The following is a 13023-nucleotide window of genomic DNA, read 5'->3' as shown; positions in this document are numbered from 1 at the left end:
CTAGAGTAATGCACAAGAATACGTGAAGTGTTGTTTGTGTTCATGTGAACAAGTACCATTACTTCTGACATTTTTGTCCTCACAGGATCAGACTTTTTTTTTTTACTGCCTCCAGTCTCTCACTGTTCTTAATAGTGCATTTTCTTGGAAAAAAAAAATTGCCTGTCTAATTTTGTTTTGTTTTTGTTCTTGTTCTCCCCAACAATTAAGGGGGATTGATAAGTGAATATTTGGAGGGGATTTATCCTTAACTTCCTTGCACTAATTGAAAATTTTAAAGCTTACAATGACTTTACTTTTGTGCAGATGATTTGAAGGTCATTTCTGATAATAGATCCAATTTGAGTGACTTAATATTCTCTGACAAGATCTTTGAATTTATTTTTACAATTGACATTTTTGCATCACCAATGTTTTACATGCTTGCACACTTTCCTGAAATAGGTTGGGAATCTGGTTGTTGGAAAATTCATAACGCATTTGTTAGCGACTTTGGGATTTCCGGACGCAAGAAAATTTATCTCGTCCGAAACAAGTGTCTTGACAAGAAGTTTAGATTAACGAATTATTCCTACGGTGAATTTTCTTAGGAGTTTAGTTCATACAGATAGAAAACTTTGGGTTCGTTCTTAGGAAGGGGAGTCGGGTGCTCTATGAGGCAGAAAGGGTAATGGTACCAAACATCGCAATCCTGAGACACAATGGTGTGCCAGAATCCAATATATCAAAGTCCACATTGGCGTACCCTCAAGCTATGTCTCATAAATCTGACCGTTTTAACTATTTGGTATTAGAACTCAAGAAAATGGGTTTTAGTCCCTCAAGTAAATCGTTCAGAGAAGCGGAAGATGCTTTCTTGAAGAAATATGTGATCAAGCATCATGACAAGATACCTGAATTGTGTGAGGCATACCAAAGAGAGATGAGTACTCAAGGTGTCGTCGATATTGGGTCCACGGATGGATGTAAGACGGGGACACTGTAGAATGTTTGCTTCATCCTTATAGAATAATTAACTTCTTGTGAAATATGGTACTTTTTTGCATAAACATGTTTCTCTGCCTGTATTATATATGTTTTCTACTAGCCGACGTGCACGATCATTACTCGTGTTTACATGCAACATTTAGAGTTATATTTAGTGTTTTCTCTAGAATAATTTAGATGTGTCTGACGGCTGTGTTAAGCTTTGTGGAACTTGGGTTTGGCCGTATTGGTTCTATAGTTTTTGCAATTTAGAGGATCTTCCCTCCTTTGCAACTTAAAACAATATGAAATTGCCCAGACTAATTGGTTTAATTCAAAGCTGTGTTTGTTCTATTCATATCTTAGATCAGAAATGGAATCTGTTGGACTTCTCAAAGTTAAAAAGTTTTAACTTTTCGCTAAATTGAGCTAATCAGACTAAGCAAAGCCATATGTTGAAATAGAAGTTGAAATTTGAAGGTCATACTAACGTTTAGCATCACGTTAATATCCTCAAAGCCATTGTCACCAAGTTCGGAAAAAAACGCGTTTAAAACCCGAGATATTGGCAATGCGTCTGGTTCCAGTTTAAAACCCAGGTTTTTCAAAAAAACCGGTTTTAAACGTTTTAAACTTAAAAAACGTTTAAAAACCGAGATTTTGAAAATCTCCCGTTTAAACCTTTTATTTATTTTATTTATTTTTTCTAAAAGAAAACACGAAAAAAAAAAAAAAAAAAGGGTTTTGGAGTTTACCTTTTTGAAGAGTGGGCGTTAGATTGACTTATTGAGACAGTTTTATTTTGTTTTAGACTATTAATAATTAATTATAAATTTTAAAGTTATTAACTTATTTGTATAACTTGATTATGCCATTATGGTTGGTAATTAGTAGTATCTTATTTAGAGTCGTGTTTTGGTACTGAATCTAAAACTTCTATTATTTGGATGAGTAATGATAATTTGATACTTTCATGTATTTGAATTTTCTTTCATTTGTATTATTTTTATTTTTATTTTATGTGTCAATTCTTTTTTCCACTCTTATAAAAAAATCAAATTCTTTATCCATTATATTATTTATCATCGGTTTTTACCGTTTCATTTATGTATTGTACGTATTATACGTTTTAAACCTGTTTTACCGTTTTAAACCCGTTTTTTATGCCCCACGTTTTTTTTTTTTTTTTTTTTTTTTTCCCGAGACGTTCCGTTTAAAACACGAACTAAGTTTTTTTCAAATAGACACTACAAGAAAGTAGACTTTTAGCCATGGCCCAAATCCGTGGGCAAAGAGCTTTAGCCACGGCTATTAACTGACGCAAGTCCGTGGGGTTTTGACTTGTCGGTAAAAGTTTAGCTACAGCCCAAGACCGTGGGTAGATGCGACGGTCCATGTGACAGCTCAAGCCGAGAAAGCCGTAGCAATTGCCATAGCTTGTGACCGTGACATAAGCCGTAGCAAGTTCCACTGAGGATGGCCGTTGGATAAGCCGTAGCATTCAGATTTTGTGAGGGAGGAAAGCCGTGGCATAGGCCGTGGCAAAAGTAAATTTGCTACGCACAATTTTGTACTTTAGCTACAGATAGTGGCCATAGCTAAAATGTTTCAGATTTTAAAATAAAAATAAAAATATATATAATTATTGTTTTATCCTTAACATTCAAACAGTAGACTTCACATTATTCGGAATCCACTCCACAAAGTAAAACAAGTTCTTGTTCTGCACATTAATCATTTGTTCATCGACTTAACTTCCTTAGTACTCATTTTCCCACGGAACGTCGCAGATACATTCAAGTACCTCCCATGTCGTGGATCAGCAGCACACATCATGTTCTTCACATCCCACATTTGTTGAGTAAGCTCCGGCATAGTCAAAGCCCTATATTGTTGAGAACCACGTGAAGTAAGTGGAACAAAACCCACCATAAAAAAAGTGAAGATGCGGAAACGGGTTTAGATTAACAACAATCTTCCTTAAATCAAAGTTCAACTGTCCCGGGAACCTCAAACAACACGTCACACCAGACATAGTAGAAGATATCAAATGATTCAAATCTCCAACTGTAAATAAACAAATCGAACCAAGAATAAATTTCTAACCTTTAAAACTACTAAATAAACAAAACACAACATGTTTAAAAAAATGCTTACAACTAGGAGTAGTGAGTTAAAGAGCCTCATTATCAAGAACCATACACTCATCAACATTCTCAACCAACTGATGAGCAGACAACGTCGCAATATAAGGTTCAGTGACAGTATCAGACACTTTCGGAAAAGGAAATACCGAAAAAGTAAGCTTCATTCTATCATGATACTCTTCTCTAATTTTCGATATCAATAATGTCCCCATCCCAGATCTAGTCCCTCCTCCCAATGAGATAGTATGGAACCCCATGCACCTAAAAATGTGAAGTGAAATTGTCACAGCCCGAATTTCTAAACAATTAAAAAAAATGAATATTTGAAATATAAATATCTCAAACATCACTCGGTTCAATTGTCTAAAAACCCAGGCTATGACGGGGGATACAACACATGTCAAAACCTAAAACCCACATCATAAAAGAATCTTAACAACAAAAATAATCTCCAAAAATTCTCTTTATTACTTTATAAAAAGTCTATCTTCCGTCCCAATAAAACATCAAACCACTTTAAGAATAATAGGTCTTCAACATCGTATTTTCATGTCATATGAAAAGAAAACTACGTTATTACATATTTCCAAAAGATCAGACCTAATAAAAATAAACTCCCGGATTGCTCCAGATCAAATCCAAATCAAACGCCGCGGTTCCACTGCCTTCCACCTATGTTCCCAAGAACACACCCACATTGCCAAAACAAAACAAACATGGGTCAGCAAAATGGAATTTGCTGGTATGAGTAGACTAACCACATAAAACCATTATCATACTTTAATTATTCAAACAATCACTTTATATTATCCCATAACTTAATCATTCACAGCTTGGAAGACAGGTAGTTCCGTCATTTTAACCGGCATAATTTCATCCCAAGCAAGACTTCCATTATATAACTCATTATAATAACTCGTTTTAATATCTAAACCATTGAATTAAAACTTACCGATATCCACTGCTGTATAAGGGTAGGACCGCGTCCCTACACAAAATGTTATTAAGTCCTACCCTTCTGCAAAAGAAAGTTATAACTTCTATATAACATATGTATATATTATATTAGGTATTCAAAAGTAAGCCCAAACACACTCGCATAATCAAATTAATACCACTAACCCGCAAGGCGAATACCTTAGTTCCTCTCTAGGGCAGTCCAAACAATCTGGTCATTCATGGCACATTCAATGAATACCCGGGTCATTCATGACACATTCAATGAATACCCATATATAACGCTAACGGGCCATTTATGGTACATTCAATAAATGCCCACCTAACATATGACATAATCAATCATAAAACTCAAATCCAAAACTTGAGGCGTGGAGAGTTCTAAAAGAGTGCGGTAAATTTGTTTACGCATTATTAAACTTTATTGCATATATTATTTTAGAGAACGGAGGAGTATCTTGATTCATGTATTTTTGATTTACGCGTTATTAATTTCATGGATGTATAAGTGTCATAACGTTGTATATAAAACTGAAATATCACATAGTATTTAATACACATACCCACGTATATATAAAAGTCTTAGCCTAAAGCCAAGCATGCTAATAGCCCTAGACCTATCCTAATAGACTGAATCATAATCCGAGTTGAAAGTCAAAATGGGTCAACTGGTCAAAGTCAACTCTGGTCAACAGTCAACTCTAGTCAACAGTCAACTCTAGTCAAAACCCCAAAGACTAAGGCCCAAAGGGCTTAGTCTTTCACAGGCCCAATCTAACATAACTTTAGCCCAAACTGAAATGTCAAAATTCAAAACACTTAAGCCCAAAACTAAGTTCGCCTTCAAGCACAAGCCCAGCCCAAACCAAAGAAAATTAGAAACTGGCCCAACACTCTACTTAATCTGGCCCAAAACAACTTTTAAACTAAAAGAGCCCCAAACAAAACACCCTAAGGCCCAAAGAACCAAACTAAGGTCCAAGGCCCAACAGAACAAACTTTTCGGCCCAAGGCCCAACTGACCAAACAGTGTCATCTTCTTCACCCCACCAGCCACCACCGGCTTGAATTCCGGCCACCACTCGTCCACCCATCAAACCGATTTTACTCCCCATAACAAACCCAACAACATTAATGAAAACAAAAAGCCCAAATCATTCAATCTAAACATCACCAAAACTAGATCTGGAAGAAATTTCGGCCTCCATTAATGGCTTCTCCAAGCTCCACTCGACAGCACACACACACAACCAATAACTACTCATCAAACTCCCAACCCACAACCAAAATAGTTCAAACAAATGTAATAGGATTTCGTTCATGTTCAGGCGATTCTCGTCGCCATTAACGCACCTTCTTCGAGCTAGAAATGGCTCCTCCACAACCGATTCTACACCCACATCATTCCCATATACCCCGACAGTTCGACCACCCATCTCTAAACTCCCGACAATCCACCAAAGCAAAACAACAAAAAAAAAAAACGAATACTGGGGTTTTCGCTGCCACCATTGACGCTTCCTGTCGAAGCTCCCAACAGTTCTATCAGATGGATCGACACCCCCACCCGGATCACAAAGAAATATAATCCTAAAAGTTCAAATAACAAAACTGGACGATTTCTTGCTGTTGGACTCGCGTCGCCGCCATTGACGACTTCCGAGTTCCAACAGTTCCAATACCGATTTCAGAGATTCAACAGTTCAAATCAAATCTAAACATATCGACAGAACTAAAAATTATAAAAAAACTGGTTGGAAACACTCGACAGTAAAATATGTAAATATTAAACAGACGAAAATCATAGTTTTAGTAGTGGTGAGAGATAAACTCTACTCACCTGTAGCGCTCTCCGATTATCATACCAGGAAAAACCTTCCTTTCCTTCCTTCAGTAAAACTCCAATTTTTTTTCTAAAACCCTCGCTGTGTTTTTTTCCCAAAAACTCTACGTGAGAAAACTCCCCGAAAAACAAGGACAACACTTATCCATTTACCTGCGGGCTTTTATCCGTATCTGATAGTTATCTATATTCAGTTTAACCTATTATTATTATTATTATTATTATTAGGAAAATAAAATAATAAAACATGGGGTGTTATAGAAATGGTAAAGATTAGATACCAGACATCATGCTGCAATTGTAGTAACTATAATCCCCACCATCTAGACATAGTGTGGGACTCGGGAGAAAGTATGGTGGAACATACTGGAAGAAAATTTTATGGATGGGAGGAATGTTATACATATTACCGTAAAAAAAACCTTCTAAAAACAGCTTCAAATAGAGCTTAAATTCTCCCGTGTGTTCTTTCCTAGATAAAGGAGATCGGTGGTGTCATTTGAGCCGAGATGTTAAGGAGGTTCTACAACGTACCATGATGTTAACCGAATAAAAATAAATAAGTATAGAGCTACCATAATTTTTTTCTATTTTCTTATTGGTAGATCCACAATACTACCAGATAAGGAAATTGAAATACAGGTGAAAGAGAAAGTGAGAATGAATTAACAGAGCAGGAATTGGACATACCAATCGATCACAGGCATCGTGCAAAGTCTTAGTCTTGGTTGCAACAACCTGATGTGAAGCTGCAGTTGATTGAAGAAATGAAGCGTTTCATCCACCTGCACACAAAAAAAAACAATAGGGCCAGTGAGCATATAGATAAACATAAATGTTTGGATATATTAATTACCTGATGAAGTTGACGCAAATTTGCCCGACCTGCTAAAAGCAGTAGCAAAATCAGTGTAAATCTATTTAAACTTTACAGAGAAACTAACGTGTACTGCACATGACATCACGATCACCTCCAGACCCATCTGTTTACTCAATCTGCAAACAAGAATCCCTAAATCAATCATTAAGCATAACCTACAACCTACAACCTACAACCTACAACCCATACGTAAACGCTGATTTCAGATCAAGAAAGAGGCATTGTAATTGCATGGAAATAAGAAGAAAGGTATAGGTTTCTGACCAAAAGTAAGGTGTGGGGTTTCAGGAGCGAATTTCAGCTAATGCTAATACAAATGGGCTTGCTTTCTTTTAAAAAAAATACATATAGCAGTATCAATCAACTGAGAGATCAATTGCCTACAGGATATAACAAAAGCTCGGTAAATTACTCAGGTCAAAGAAGATAAACAAGCAGCACATAAACATCACTGAAACTACACTTATAACAATTCCTAATACTTAAGCAACTCTATGACCAAAAAGCATTAAAATTCTGCAACAACTCTATGACCTACAAACGTAATTGTTGAAACAAACATAATTAAGTTCATGAAATTTTATTTTGGTTTGTAATTAAGACATACTCAACAAATTAAAATATAACAATGTTGGCTTTCTTTCAAACAAGCACATAGCTTTCTTTCAATCAACTCATGTGCATCTTCCAAAATCAGTCCACTTAAGTAGTTAGAATAGATTCCTAAAATTAGTTAACGTATCGAGGAAGTTAAGAACAATCAACACAAGGCATCCTTCTCTCGGACATTTTTCTTAGAAATGTACATATGGTATTCAAGCCTAATGGTTTGCTTCTATGTCCCTGAACCATATAGAGTAGCTAGCATTCAAACACTTGCTTCTAGTATTAAACTATTTGTACTTCATTCTCATCTGTCTTGACCAACTTCAAATATCCACTCAACAAATATTTCACCCTTCTCACAATATTTTATGACAATAAATTAACTTTTCCTTAACTTAGTATGAGCAACCCAACCAACTAAAAATTTCACCTTTTACTGATCTCAAGCTTTAATCAAGTCCTTAAGATCAACCCTCCTACCATGTGTGAACCCATCAACTCATCAATGAAACCTCCCTTCAAAGTCTCCTTTTCAATTGTTATTTTAGGCTTTAATTTAATGGGGAGCAAGACAAGGAAATTTAATGGGAAGCAACTTAAAGAATTTCAAACAATATGCTAAACTGAAACAAATTGTGGCCGTATAAACAATAGTTATGACCTAGCATATGAAATTCAACACATCACACATCCATACCTCAAAATCTTTCAACTTTATAATGGGGTAATAAATACTGTCTTACTCAAAACTCAAAAAGCAACATATAAGACCAAAGGAAAAAAAAAGAGGTTATGCTAGTACCTTAGCAGCACCAGTACTGTTGGGAATGATGTTAAATGATGCAGCCCTTCCACCTTTCTAGTCTTTGATTGATGGGCCATCAACAATCTTCTGTGTGGCTGCACAATAGAAGAAATTAATTAAAAAAATGATTTAAAGATTTTTCCCTCAATGTAAGAAAAATCAACTGAAAATGAAAAAAAAAAAACCTAACCAGTAATAGAGTGAACAGTGGTCATAAGGCCCTCAACAATGCCAAACTTGTCATTGATGACCTGTTCAACATGACGAACAATGAGAAAAACAACCTCTACACAAAAGATATAAAGTAGATCAACCAATCCAATTGATGCAAAACATATCAATTTGAAAACTTTGGAAAGGGGAGCAAGACAACTGGTAGTGCAGCTAGCATTTGAGACAATGTCGATGTCAGATTTGTATTCGTTCTCATTGACACCCATAACAAACATATGAGCATCTTTGCTTGGGGCAGAAATGATAACCTATTTTTCACCACCCAGATCACCAAGACATCCAAAACAAAGACAATATATATATATATATATATACTCAACCACAAATGAAGGTATGAAAGTTATATTCTCAACTCCTTATCTTAAAATGAACCAGTAAAATGCCAATCATTTCTAACCTTCAAGTTGGCAGCTGCCTTGTCCTTGTCTGTGAACACACCAGTCGACTCAACAACGAATTCAGCTCCAGTCTCCCCCCAAATGATCTCCTCATGGTTTCTTTATTTAAACCAGAACAAATTTAGAAGGCAAAAAGGTAAATCAGAACGATAGTTATAATAGCAAAGTAGCAAACCTAATAAATTTTGCTGGTCAAATCAAAATGCATTTTGAAAGGTTTTGTTCTGTCTTAGAAAATGATCCCTCACAAAAACTTATAAATACACCAGATCATTGTCGCTTGCTTTCGGTGACGCTTCTTTAATTCTTCTATTATCTCAGCGACAGACTTATCTGGGCTGAATGATGAAACTATCTGAGGCAATAACAACTTCAGTTGGGACTCGGATTCAGGCGTGATGTTGTGGTCTCCGAGTATTGTCTCGACATCATTGTGCGGGTCATCAGAACTATTTCGATAATGGATATACAAACCAAAATCACATTCAAGAGGCTGGCAATAATTTTACTGAAGAGGAAAAGACTCCCAAATGTTTAAATTGTGAAGTAAACTTTCACATGTATCAATTGACAGAACATGCAACTAATATCAGGACCTAGAAGGCAATCCATTAAAACTCCCCCAACATGACCAAACTAATGCAACTGAGTAAACTCGTTGGAACATAAAAACTTTTATTTAGCAAAGATTTGCATAATCCCATGGGAAGGGAGAGGACGAAAATCCGATATTTTCATGTTCAATTTCACACACACATTAAGAATCAATCAAGCATCATGGAAGAAAATAATTGACATGCACATCAACTATACTTTGCAAAAGACACAAATAATGAATAGTTTAGGTATACAGGGCTCATACGTAACTACAAAACTTAGTTTTTTTACCAATTAAAGTATAACTTACAAAAACAAATATCATGTCATGAACTGAAAGCTGATTCAATACATACAAGGTAAGAGATTGAAGGGTTTCCCTCAGCGAAACTAGCTTCCCAGATGGCACATGATGGTCCCGAGACCATTATAAAGGGCATCAACAGGTGAAGAAATCCTTTTCCCAGTCATTCCAAGATAGGCACTTGAAGCAAAATTAGTAATTTAAGCCAAATAATAGCATAAACAGATAAAAGCAGGAATTGATGTAGAAACAAATGTAGATTTATTCAAAGTAAACTATACAAAAGAGTGGCACTCTTTGATGGAGCAAAATATTAAACCACAAAAAAAAAAGGACATTTAGATAATATGGTAATCTTAATGTGTAGGAATCCAAGTATATCTAATCTTTCTCTTGAACCTAAGGGGATCATTCAAGCGCTAGAAGAACAATCAAGGAATGGAAACAACATGAGATGAATTCCTAGAGACAGACCGATGAAGAGAATCAGTTAACTAGCACCAAACTAAAGAATAGGCTCAATGACAATACTGACAATTTAAGTTTTTACTAAGATGTTTTCACTGGTCATGCTAAAGATCATAAAAGGACTACAGAAGATCCTAGTCTTTATATCATGTTCAGAAGTGCCGTTCTCAGCGCCTCCATAGAGGGCATGGTTGCTCAAATTTGCAGTTATCTCTTTCAAACTAAATGCACACGACTCCCAATACTGAAGTGTCTGAAAGTAAGAGAATAGGCCAAAACCACAGTAGTCTAGACATACCTTGGAAACTATATCGGAAAGGTGTGCATACTCATCCGATCTCAGCTGATCAATCTTCTCAGAGGGCTGGAACTTTGGGTACATAGTAAGATACTTATTGAACGACTCAAGGAGGTCATGAATGGAAGCTTCAGAATAAAAAAATACGGTCTGCAGCAAGTGCGGTAGCTTGAAGAAACTCCTTTTGGGCGTAAAGTCGTGCAAGCGATCTTGACTTCCCCAAACTCCCATCCTCATTGCAAACAAATTCAAAATCAATGTTAGTGGATTTAACCAAAGACCCATTTTCAGATGCTTCTTCAAGTGCCTCTCTTAGCTTGTTGACTTGCAATTTACGGAGAATATGTAACAACGAAAAAAAACACCCTTTACTCAATTTCCATCCAAAACAAAAAAAAAGGAGAAACTTTTAATAAAATAAACCCTTGTAAACATTACCTTTAATGTATGGTGAGAGAGATTGTGAGAGAAGCGGTAGTGATGAACTGTTAGAGAGGTGGTGGTGGGGGACGAACTGATAGGGAAGAAGATGAGAGAGATGGTGGTAGAGGCGGTGGAAGCTAGAGGTGAGATTAGTTTCTAACTATTTCTGAATATTTTGAGTGTTTGTGGGTTGGAAATTTTGGAGCAATTTTGGATCTACGCCAGCGCAGTATAATCGTGGGAGAGAATAGATAGTGTCAAGATCTGATCCAACGGTCCAAACCGTGGGAACACCTACGCGTTCTGACCGTGGAGAAAGATTGCAAAATACTGTCAAGCCAAGCTACAACAACTATTACAATACGAACAGAGAGCAACTGTGGCTAATTATTTGATAGCGTTGGTCCGTGGCAAACGTTCCGGGTTGTCTGTGGCAAAAGCCCCATTTTCTTGTAGTGACACTGTTTTAAACCCGTACCGTACTTGGTGACAATGCTCAAAACCAAGCGCTCAGCTCCCAACTCCGATCCTTCAGTGAGGGCATTTATCAGACGTAGCAAGTGCCAACAGATTCCTGGTTGTTGGAATGGTGGGATACCTACTCAGGAGGGGAAGAGGTGGGATTAGAAAGAGGTAGAGGCGGTGTCTTTCAAAGTTCTACTACAATATGAAGGGGTAAGTGGCTGGGAAGATTGTTGTGCCAAATCTCTTTAGGTTTCAACAACTACTGCACACTGATTGGTACAGTGCGGCGAAATGGTAGGGGTGAGTTTCTTCAGCTGCTTGTTCTTCCTAAAAGCGAACAAAACTCTCTGCTTTCCGGCTGGTACTAATAGAGAGGGATGGGCAACTATCGGATCTAAGCTTTTGAACTTGCTTGAGTCTGAATTCTCGGCTCGAGCGTTAACCGAAAACCGTAGTCATGGAGTGACTCGACCCAATCCTGAAGTTGGTCCTGGAGATACTTCTGTAGTTCTGTGTATGGTCAGGGCAGTTTAACATAATGCTCTTGGGTAGCTGGGAAGCCTAGAATCATAGTGAGGTCCAATAATACCGTCTTGAACTCTTTGTGGTGGTCCTTGGCTGTTGTGTGTTCCCCAAAAGGAGGATTACCAAACTCGGGGTGGGTGGAATGGAATGTGGGTCTCAGTTTTTGGTCATATTGATTTGAGATTAGTGGAGGGGGGTCATACACTCATGCTCTTTCAATAAGAGAAAGAGGCGGACAAGATTACGTTTAGGCGGTGGAATCCTGAGATCGGAGGCATTTCCCAAGAAACTTTGAAGTCCAAAGAGGTCTGTTTGAGTTTCATTGGTGTTCCCTTGCATCTCAGAACTAAAGAGATTTCCCTATCCCTAACCCAACCGTGTGGTAGTTGTGGAAATTGATGAAAACACTGAATAGTTGTGTTAAGTGTTAAGAAGGTTAAGGCAAAAGCCAAGGTAGATGACCTGGGTGTTGTCCCCTGATCGATCAACTTGGAGGAGAGAGGGTATGTTTTCCCAGTGTGGGTGGAGGTGGAACTAGACGGAGAAGAAGCGGAGGAGAATCTTAGCTGACCGGAGATGGTGGGTAATTAAGATGACGAGGTTCCAACTTCCGAGTAATGTGGGAGATGATGAGCTGCACCAAGAACAATATGACAGTTGTCAATCCAATAGTCCACATGTCAATCTTTTGGATGACACATCAAACTTTAGTCGACCGCTTGGCTTTGGAAATTTTGAGGTGGGACTGTGGGAGGCAGAATTTGAATTTTGAATCTCTTCTAGTTGGTGGAGGGGTTGTCGATGATGTAGCTGACACATCTGACCTTAGCAGACTTCCTGGTTTTGGAAGTTGTGAGATAGGTGCAATAGCCAATAGAATTATGAATGTTGAACCTCATCTAGATAGTGGGGCAAGCTTTGTAAAGGTGGGTTTTGGTTTTCCTTGTTGATTGAGTGAGGTGAGGGAAGAGAGTTGAGATTTTTTGGAGGGACCGAGTTCGCTTGTGAGCGAGCTGCCTACGTATCCTCTTTTGGTTTTCCTTTTCTGGGGGAGAGAGGAATCAGGTCCGACGTAGTTCAAACAGGTGGTATTTATAGGCTTAAGGA

The 13023-nt window shown here is 37.5% G+C and overlaps 2 long non-coding RNA genes across 4 annotated transcripts; both read right to left on the bottom strand.

The window, feature by feature from the left end:
* Positions 1-3558: 3558 nt before the first annotated feature.
* Positions 3559-9077, bottom strand: LOC147512200 (uncharacterized). 2 transcript variants are annotated; one of them, XR_015214779.1, is made up of 6 exons: positions 8836-9077; positions 8395-8455; positions 8202-8299; positions 6770-6909; positions 6604-6698; positions 3559-3785 (listed from the first exon to the last, which is right to left on the bottom strand). It is a non-coding gene; the product is annotated as an uncharacterized LOC147512200 (long non-coding RNA). The 2 variants fall into 2 exon arrangements; XR_015214778.1 differs by having other exon boundaries at positions 6858-6909.
* A 55-nt stretch (positions 9078-9132) lies between these two features.
* On the bottom strand, positions 9133-12652 carry LOC147512199 (uncharacterized). 2 transcript variants are annotated; one of them, XR_015214777.1, is made up of 4 exons: positions 10942-12652; positions 10504-10827; positions 9790-9917; positions 9133-9285 (listed from the first exon to the last, which is right to left on the bottom strand). It is a non-coding gene; the product is annotated as an uncharacterized LOC147512199 (long non-coding RNA). The 2 variants fall into 2 exon arrangements; XR_015214776.1 differs by having other exon boundaries at positions 10504-12646.
* Positions 12653-13023: the final 371 nt, after the last annotated feature.

Source organism: Coptis chinensis, chromosome 3 (genome assembly GCF_015680905.1).
Source record: "Coptis chinensis isolate HL-2020 chromosome 3, ASM1568090v1, whole genome shotgun sequence".
NCBI lineage: Eukaryota > Viridiplantae > Streptophyta > Magnoliopsida > Ranunculales > Ranunculaceae > Coptis > Coptis chinensis.
Note: the sequence above shows the minus strand (reverse complement) of the source record. Positions and strands in the feature narration are given on the sequence as shown.